The sequence below is a fragment of the Meriones unguiculatus genome, chromosome 18, assembly GCF_030254825.1.
Source record: "Meriones unguiculatus strain TT.TT164.6M chromosome 18, Bangor_MerUng_6.1, whole genome shotgun sequence".
Taxonomy (NCBI): Eukaryota; Metazoa; Chordata; class Mammalia; order Rodentia; family Muridae; genus Meriones; species Meriones unguiculatus.
Window position 1 is genome coordinate 10,872,753 of NC_083365.1, and position 9,152 is coordinate 10,881,904.

The window sequence follows — 9,152 nt, forward strand, 5'->3', positions numbered from 1 at the left end:
GGCATTCAGTTCCCAGCACCCACATGACAGCTTACTTGTAAATGCAGTTTGAGGGGATCTGACAGCCTCACACACACACATACATGCAGGCAAAATACCAATGCACATGAAATCTTTGAAAGAATGAAAACCGGGTAGAAAGTGAACAGGGAACGGTGAGAATGGGAATTGGGTGAGGAAGTGCTGAGAACAGGGCCCTGGGGCCCCCGACATTTAAGAGCTAAATGAAGCGGTGGGCTGGGGGAGCAGGCTAAGGCAGACAGGCAGGAGGGAGGAACCGGAGTGTCTGGGTACAACTCTGGGACAGAGCTTTCTAGGAGACACTGCAAAGCAGGCAAAACCTGCTAGAGCAGCCAGGCACTGGAGACCCTGGCTTGGACTGCAGAAGCAAAGGGTGCCCGCCTCTTAGGGGCACTGCTAAAGACAGCCCTTCTGAGAAGATACACTGTGGTGGGAATCAGGTCCCTGACTGCAGAGGGGATGAGATTCACAGCCAAAAGGGGAGACTGTGGGATGAGAGGGAGGATGGGACGAAGCCTGATCTCAAAACCTGCTGGGTAAGAAACCCCGGGGACTCATGAGGGGATGGTCAGAGGGCCCAGGAGCCTAAGGGGAAGCACGGCCCTTCAGGCACTGAAATGCTCCTTCCTATGTTAAAAGGAAAGGGACGGAGGTAGCAGAACACAAATATGAGGGCCATTCACACACCTTCCTGACCCTCTGTTTGGCCCCAGGACCGTTGACCTCCATTCAATACCTGCTGTTTTCCCCAAACTCGGCTAAGTGGGCAGTGCCACTGTCAGTAGGTTCCTCCAACAACCTGTGGACACCGCTCTCTGAAGGGCCGGCCACTGTGTGAGGTTTGCTCCTGGTGCAGGATCCGAAAGGTCCGCGGATCGCTCACCTGCTCCACAGCCTGGCCAGCCCCAGGCCGCCGGCCGGCCTCCGCGCCCCATCCAGGCGAAGCAGCCGCTCCAACTCACCCTGCCCTTCGTGAGCCTGGCTCCGGCCAAGCCTGGGGTTGCCTGCGGGGCGGCCCTCGGAAGAGCAGCTCCCCACTGCCCCGCCGTCCCAAGGCAACCAGCAGCCTCCCGGCCCCGGCCGCCGCCGCGATCGGCGTTCCCTCCCCGCCACGGCGCGCACCCTCCGGGCCGCCGGGGTGCCTCGCCGGCTTTGTCTGCGCCGCCGCGCCGGGTGCCCGGGGGATGCGGCGCGGACCCAGGGGTCGCGGCCGCCCGGGGTGGCCGCCTCCGCCCGCCGCCGGCCTCCGTCGGGAGCCCCTCGCCTGCGCGGCGCCGTGGCCGCGCGCGCCCCGGCCGGGGAGGCCGCTCGTACCTTTCCCTGCGGAGCCGGGGAGCGTGTTCGCGAGCGGCCTCGGCCTCTCCGCCTCCCCTCCTCCGCAGCCGCCGGGCTTCCTCCTGCAGCCGCCGCCGGGACCGTAGGGCCGAGCCAGCCGCCGCGGCCTGTGCGGGAGCCCCGCTCCGCCTCGCGTCCCCGGCCCACCCCGCCAGTGCGCTCCGCCCCGGGATCCGCCCACCGGGGGCGGGGAGCCCGAGGCCACCCTGCCCGGGGCCGCCCGCGGCACCGCCACCTGCGCTCCTGTATCTCGCAAGAGGGACGCCTCACCCTCCCATCCGCCCGGGAGCACAGCCAGCTCCCCCCACACCCCCGCTGCCCCGCCCTGCCAAGCCGAGGAGGCCCTTCCGCGCCGTAACAGCGCCGCGCCCGCCTCAGTTTACCCGGACTTGGCCGGGCTACCTCTGCTCCCGCAGGTCTCACTTGGGTGTCCTCGTGAACCCGGAACCCCGGGTGAAAGGGAAAGAGCTCGCCCATCCCTTCACTGCCAGGACCACGGTCTGAAGTGGCCCTTTTTAGAACGTGCGGTTCCCGAGTAAAACCCCTAAACTTTTATTAAGAGCTAAAAGTGACTTTTTTAGTTTTTAAAAATTCATAATTGTTTAGAAGTCATTTTTAGCGGGTGATAGTGGCACCGCGTCTTTAATCCAGTGGGTCTCAACCTTCCCGATGCTGCGACCCTTTAATGTAGCTCCTCGTGTTGGGGTGACCCCCAACCATAAAATTACTTCGTTGCTACTTTGTAACCGTGATTTTGCTACAGTTATGATTCGTAAATATCTGATATGTAGGATGTCTGATAGGTGACCTCTGTGAAAGTATCCTTGGATCCCAAAGCGATCTTGACCCACAGGTTAAGAACCGCTGCTTAATCTCTGTAGAGGCAGGCGGATCTCTAAGTTCAAGGGCAGCCTGAACTATAAAATGAGTTCCAGGACAGCCAGAGCTAAACAGAAATCCCGTCTTGAACTCCCCCAGCCCAGAAAAAGAGAAAGAAACACCCCTATTCAGTTTTCCGTATGTTTTACTGTCAATACGCTAGCTCAACACTCCATCCAAGAGAATACAAGCCTTCGGTGGGAGCAAAGCCCTCCTTTGGGCTGTGTCTCAGGAGGGCGCCCTCCCCTGCATTCAGCCTGGAACAGGCCAGCGGGGAGCACAGGTCACTTGGGTTCAGCCAGGAGAGGAACTGAATGTGGTGGCATAGGCTTGTGCTCCCAGCCTCAGGAGGCCAAGTCCGGAGGGCCACGGAGTTCAAGGCTAGCCCTAGCTACATACCAACTTCCGGGCCAGGCTGAGCTGCACAGTGAGAGTGTGCCTCGAAGGAACAAGGATAAAGACGTGGGTCAGAGTCGAACCCATCCACGGCTCAGGCTCCAATCCCCCAAAACCGAGTTTTTAAAAAGGAGGCTAGGAGAGCAGAGGTGGCTCTGCAGAAATGGACGCTGGCGTTTCCTGCCCGAGGGAACCACCTAGGAGTAGATGAATTTCAGATGAAGTCGAAGTCCTTCTTCCCACCCAACTTTTAAACACTGTGCCTTCCTGAGGTTGAACCCAGGTAGCCATCATTCTCTTCTCTGTGACTCCTTCACCACCCACCAAAGAGCGGCCTGGCCATGGATGGCTTTAAGGACCAAAACCCTTAGGTGACGCTACAGTTACTTAGTGAATAAGATGTTTCAGTTCCTCCTCAAACAGTCTTAAAAAACAGTCCTGCTCCAAAAGTTAAATACAAATGTATTGGGTTCTTTGGTTAGGAAACTATCCAAGTGGATTTTGTGAAAATAAACAGGGAATTTTGTTATTCGGATAACAGAAAAGCCCAGCAGTACACCTGAATCAGGTATGCAAAGGCTCAAAAAATAAAAATAAGAATCCAGACTTGGTCTTCCTATCTCTACCTGCTCCTTACAGTAAGAAGACGTTCTCAGCTCTAGGCTCCAGCCCCACAGACCTCAGCCTCATTTCTTTCAGTAAAAATAGTTGGCTCTGACTTGTTCTGATATCATCCCAAGGCAGTCACTGAGGTGACTGATGCCTAGAGCCAGTCTATCTGTTCTAAGCCATATAGATAGAGAGTGGAATATAATTACAGGGCCCTGTTTACTACTGGAAGGTGAATGGGCCTAGAGATGTGTGGGCCAAGCATGTTGCAACTTCCCCTCCACAAGCCAGTAGAGATACCCATGTTCCAAATGAGACAGATAAGAAAGATCCACCTATTCCTGGGGCATTGGGCAGGTGTCAAGCATTGCTAAAACTCTATTAAAATTTGTTATTACTGAACGTGGTGGCAAATGCGTTTAATCCCAGCACTCCAGGGGCAGAGGCTGGCGGATATTTGAGTTAGAGGCCAGCCGGGTCTACAGAGCAACTTCCAGGACAGCCAGGGTACACAAAGAAGCTCTCTTGGGGTGAGGGTGAGGGGCCAGCCTCTATTAATGATAAGTTTTACGTTCTTATTAAAACTACTACTGGTATCTGTTCTTGTCAGTAAGCAAAGTGGGGAGTGAGGAGATCTGGGTCCCTAATTAGCAGTTATTGGATTTTATCTCGCTGGCTTGATTGCTTTGGGCAAAAGACTGCAGGTCAAACATCCAACTGGACCACCCTTAGGTCAGCTGCAGCTGTTTGGAACACTCCACAGCCACAAAGATCGCCCTGGTTTTTCTGGCTCCTGAAGGCACAAACTCAGGCAAGATTGTTTCAGTTTGAAGCATACTTTTTGCTATCAGAAGCCCAAATGAACTCAGATGATATAACCATCTTCACCCAGAACAGAGGGAGCACATTTCCCCTAGTGCTCCCATAGCAGAGGCACAGCCACGACCACTAGACCTATAACCCCAAATACCCATTTGTATGCTAGGTGTACCCCCGCTGATGCAAACACAAAGCATCATTTGTACATGAGATATGTTGTCATTGGCCCAGATGCTCCTCTTCGAGCTAGACAGACCTGGTTCCTGGTGCGTCACCGGAGTGATGCCCTCCTGGGCTGCCTCCACTGCTGTGGCAGCATTATGCTCAGTAAGAGGCTTCTCTTAGGTGGTTTTGTCTGCTTTTAATGGCGCTGAAAGAAGCAGTAGAGACAGAAGGAGGCAGTGACGAGAGAAACACCGGAGCAGCGGTTATACCAGCGGCAGCAAAGTGACCCGGCAGCTAGCTGGAAAAGAGGCAGATTAACAGTTTTGAAGAATGTCCAGAGGAAGGAACAAGGGATATGATCAAAGCAGACAGAATGGAAAGTTGAAGCTGAAGCGGATAAGGCTGTCAGAAGCCCGAGAAGAGAAACTGCAAGGCCTGATCTAAAGTGACAATTTTGGAATTTTGGTTTCTTTTTAAAACACAACAATATTATAGGAACATGTTTTTGTTTTAATTCCAGGTGTGAGGATACGGGGCCGCTTTGCAGCAGCTGACTGTGATTTGCCTCGTGCTCTGGCAGGCTCGTGGTTCTGCAGGCCACAGATAGTTTCTGCGATTGTGTGCTGTTTAGAAATCTAGGAACTTTTCGGGGGTATATAAGCGTGTGAACCCTGATAGGTGAGGATGGTGGCTGTTGGTCGTTCAAGGAGTCTCGCTGTGGTCTGTTAGTTGTTGTGCTCAAAGAAGAAACAAGAAAGAAATTAGATTCAAAGATCTCTCTCTCTCTCCTATCCTTTTTTCTTTCCTATCTAGTGATAGGGGGTGAAACCAAGGGGATAAAGGGTAGGATAAAAGCAGAACCCACAAAGTAGCAAGACCAGCTACACTGGTCACTGAGGAGTTCTAGAGGGCTGTCTGCTCTTTAGAACAAAAGGTTTTAACCTGAGACTCAGAAGCTATGGTAACTGCTTTTCAAGGACTAGGAAATCCTGACTTCCTAAGCCTACCAAAGAGCTATACATTTGCGTTAGTCAAAGTTCTCTAGGGTAACAGAACTTAAAGAATGACTCTCCCTCCATATATACAGAAAAGGCATGTATTAGAACGGCTTACAAACTATGATCCAGCTAATCCAACATGGCTGGCTATGAACAGAAAGTCCAAGAATCCAGTAGTTTCTCAGTTCACAATGCTGTATGTCTCAGCCGGTGTTCAGTATAGGCTGGAATCCTGAAGAAGTAGGCTCTAATGCCAGTGAAGGGATGGTCTTGCCAGCAAGGTGAGGGCAAGCAGGCAAAGAGTCAAAGTTTCCTTCTTCCGTGTCCTTACACAGACTTCCAGAAGAAGGTGTGGCCCAGAGTAGATCTAAATTAAAGGTCTGGATTAAAGGCATGTCTTCCCACACACCACAATGCTCTAACATTTATATACCCTCTCAAGATCCCCCAGCATTCCAGTGCCATTCACTTGTAGAAACTATCTGAGGCTGGCAAAATCACACTCCTCCTAGAGCACAAGGCAATCTGAAGGAGCCTCACCTTCCCATACCTGGAATAAAACAAAAGCATAGTCCCATAACATTTATGAGTTGTTTTTTTTTGTTTGTTTGTTTTTGTTTTTTTTTTTTAAGAAACCAAAAATTCTCACTTCAGGAGTGCTTGTCACAATAAGTGTCTATAACCACATAACTCCCCCCCCCCCCCCGAACCCAGAGGCTTAAGAAAAACTCTTATTTCTCACAATTCTTTGGGTTGACTGGACTCAGCTGGACAGTCCTGATGCCATATAGTATCAATTAGGCAAATGGAATCCTGGCTGCAGCCACACAGGACATCTCCAGCAGGATAGCCTAGACTTCCTTACAACATGGCAGCCTGCTTTCTAGAGGATAAAAACGAGAGCTGCCAAGCATCTTAAGACCTAGGCCCAGGGCTGTCAAGTAATCATTTCTACCACCAAAAGTCAGAAAGCCAGCCAGGACTCAGAAAGAAAGGTAATGGAGGGATGAAAGAAGGGGAGAAATGATGTAATCATATTATAATCTCAAAAATTAAAAAAAAAAAAACATAGAAAAAGAAAGGTAAGCCCACTGCACCATCTGTAGCAGGGGTAAGCATTTTCTAGGAGCACCATTATAAAATAGCACAGATCTGACTGTTTAAATAACACACTCACTGGTAAGCCGAAGTCCAGAATCAAGGTGCCAGGAAGATTGGTTCCTTCTTGGAGGGAGAGTCTATTCCATGCTTCTCTAAAGATGAAATTTAAAGTTGGCAATTTTTATCTAACCTCACTAGCCCCAAATAATCCAGAGACTTTGGTTTTATCCAACATATTTCTACATACAATAACTGAGCAAAACAGTCTAAATTTATCCTCTAAGCTAAACTAGTTGCCTCCCAGTGCAAATCCCCGAGATACTTGCATTTTATGGCATTCTCTGCTCCAGCTGTTTCTCATTCTCTCTCCTGGACCTCTCCTCATGACTGAATCCCCTTAACTACCCCCTTGCTGGAAATGGAAGTCCAGTCCTATCTCAGCTAATCAGTTTTATTGACAAATCAGAGAATAAATGGGGAGCAATGTTTACACAAACTTGAGACAATGCCATGTCTGGATTGCAACCAGCTATCAGGACAAAGAAATGAGCATTTGAATAGCACAAGGATAATCGTTACACAGTGCCCAATAACATTATACCAACACTTCTCTCCGGCTTCTAGAAGGCGCAGGCAATCTTTGCCATTTCATTACTTCTAGATGCATTTCCTTGGTCTTAGCTGTCATCTAAAAATGAGCAAAGCAACTTCATTTCACCTTGATTACGTCTGTAAAAAGTAGGGTGGAGTGGTGCACACCTTTAATCTCAAAACCCAGGAGGGAGGCAGAGACAGGTGGCTCTCTGGGAGTTTGAGGACAGCCTGGTCTACCTACTGATGTCCGGGACATCCAGGGTTATGTAGAGAGACCCTGCCTCAAAAATATACACATATACATTTCCAAATAATATACATAGGACTCCAACATATCATTTTTGGGGGAAACACAAGCCATAATGTAACAAATAAGCAACGAGAAGTAGCAGGAAGCCACGGCAGCCATCTTTGCAGGTGACTGACGAGAGAGGAAAATCCCCAAGGGACACCTCTCTCTTACCTTCAGGATCAGATTCTGGAGCAGATAGGTTTTAATTGAGGCCAGGAACTTTAACCAGTTCTTGCAAGCAATGCTAGCAGCAGCAGCCGCCGCCGCCTTGGATCTAAACTGTTTCTTCTCTTCCACCAGAGGTAGCAGGAGAGAGGCAGGGAATGGCTTCTCCCTCCTAGAAGGAAGTCAGGACTGTCTGACATTCCCCTTCATACTCAGTGTGCAGCCAAGCCAGAAGCCCAGCTGCCTGGAAAGCTCTGGATGACTGTGAGAATCCCAGACCAGACCTCCCTCGGATTATGCAAAGCCTCTCACCTAGATTCTTTGCTTACATGTGTGTTGTTCACCCCTTGGCTTTTTGTCTGAATCATGCCTTCCTGTAAATGCCCATCACCACCACCAACTATTTGTCTGTGGGCATGCCCACGTCCTGCCACCAACCCAGAGATTTTCATCCACTTACAGGAATCGTGGCCATTACTTGGGATTGGGAAAATTAATAAACAAAAATAAACAAACAAACAAATAAATAAGTAAAATAAAACCAAGGAGAGTACGTCAACTCACATGCATTAAAAAGAGACTCGACCAAGGGAGGCAGACAGAGAGGGTATGTGGGAAAGGCACTCGCTCGTTCATCAGGCTCTTTTACTTCTATGTACCTAACTACCTCAAAAGAAACAGACACATGGAATGAGGTTCCTTGCACAGCTCTTTTCACTGCTGAGTTGTCCCACCCCCACCCCCGCCTTTCTGAAGAGCTATGCAATATGCACTCACTCCAGAAGTCTGTTCTGGGCCCTGAGCATGCCCAGCATGCTGGCTCATTGATGTCAGCGGCCCAGATGACTGTCCCGGACATGGGTGCATAGGGAACACTGAACCTTGTAGGCTCCAGTGGAACAAACAGATCTGGTCACAATGTGTGTCAGGGTCCTGACCCTTCCTACACTGGGGGGCGGTGGTAGATAGTCTTGCAGACCACAGCCTATGTGTCAGCAAGGAGTAAACAGGATGGGCTGATGACTGTTTCTCTAGGCAGATGCCACACACCAACTAAACAGGAAAGGGAGTACTTATCCCACACGAGGCTTTCCTTCAACGCGCAATAATGTAGGAGAGGAGAGAGAAGAGGACAAAGGGACAAACAGGGGTAGGTGTGGGGGGGTAGTAGTAACACTTGAAGAATGAAGGCAGAAACAGTGAAGAAGACAGATGCAGACAAGCTGGTAGGATCCCAAAAGCAAAGCCTTGGGATGCTGTGACTATACTTGCCAAGCTCCTCTGTCTCTTACTGGTCACTCAAGCCCCTGCCACTGGGTCCCTAAATCTGACCTCCTCCACAAGGTAGAGGATTTGAGGTTCTAAACCATGTTCCTTGACCCCCAGAGACCCTCACAGATCCTTCTTCACCCTTTACCAGGCCTTGCTCAAGCTATAGATTATGCTGGAAATCCGCAGGGATTAGATCATCCCCAGGACTTCTCCCTCCCATTGATTCCAAAAAGTATCTCCATCCAGGCTGATTCCCAGAGCACTGGGTTTACCTTTGTACGTTTCGGATGGCTCCTTTGATCATCTGCTCTCTCCATTTCTAATACAGGAGCACTCAACCCTTGCCAGTTTGCCCAAGGCCACCAGCAAATCAGGAACAAATTTCCCCTCCTGAGCTTAGGCTTCAGCCCTCGTCTGTTTTCTTGACTCCGAGTCTAGCTGATCTTTTTTGGCTTACCTCTTTTGGTCTTGGTGGTAATTTTGCCTTGGTGGGAGCACCACAGGGC

The 9,152-nt window shown here is 50.3% G+C and overlaps 1 protein-coding gene across 5 annotated transcripts in view; it reads right to left on the minus strand.

The window, feature by feature from the left end:
- Smox (spermine oxidase) overlaps window positions 1-7,531 on the minus strand; it is a 39,261-nt gene extending 31,730 nt beyond the window's left edge. Inside the window, exons 1-2 of one of the 5 annotated variants that reach the window (XM_021651007.2) lie at window positions 7,381-7,531; window positions 6,400-6,475 (exon numbers count right to left, since the gene is read on the minus strand). The gene's annotated coding sequence lies outside the window, so the exon portion shown is untranslated. Of the gene's footprint in view, window positions 1-983; window positions 1,003-1,335; window positions 1,563-6,399; window positions 6,476-7,380 lie in introns of those variants that run through there. The other 4 variants (XM_060371870.1, XM_021650999.2, XM_021651065.2 and 1 more) reach the window with 4 other exon arrangements.
- Window positions 7,532-9,152: the final 1,621 nt, after the last annotated feature.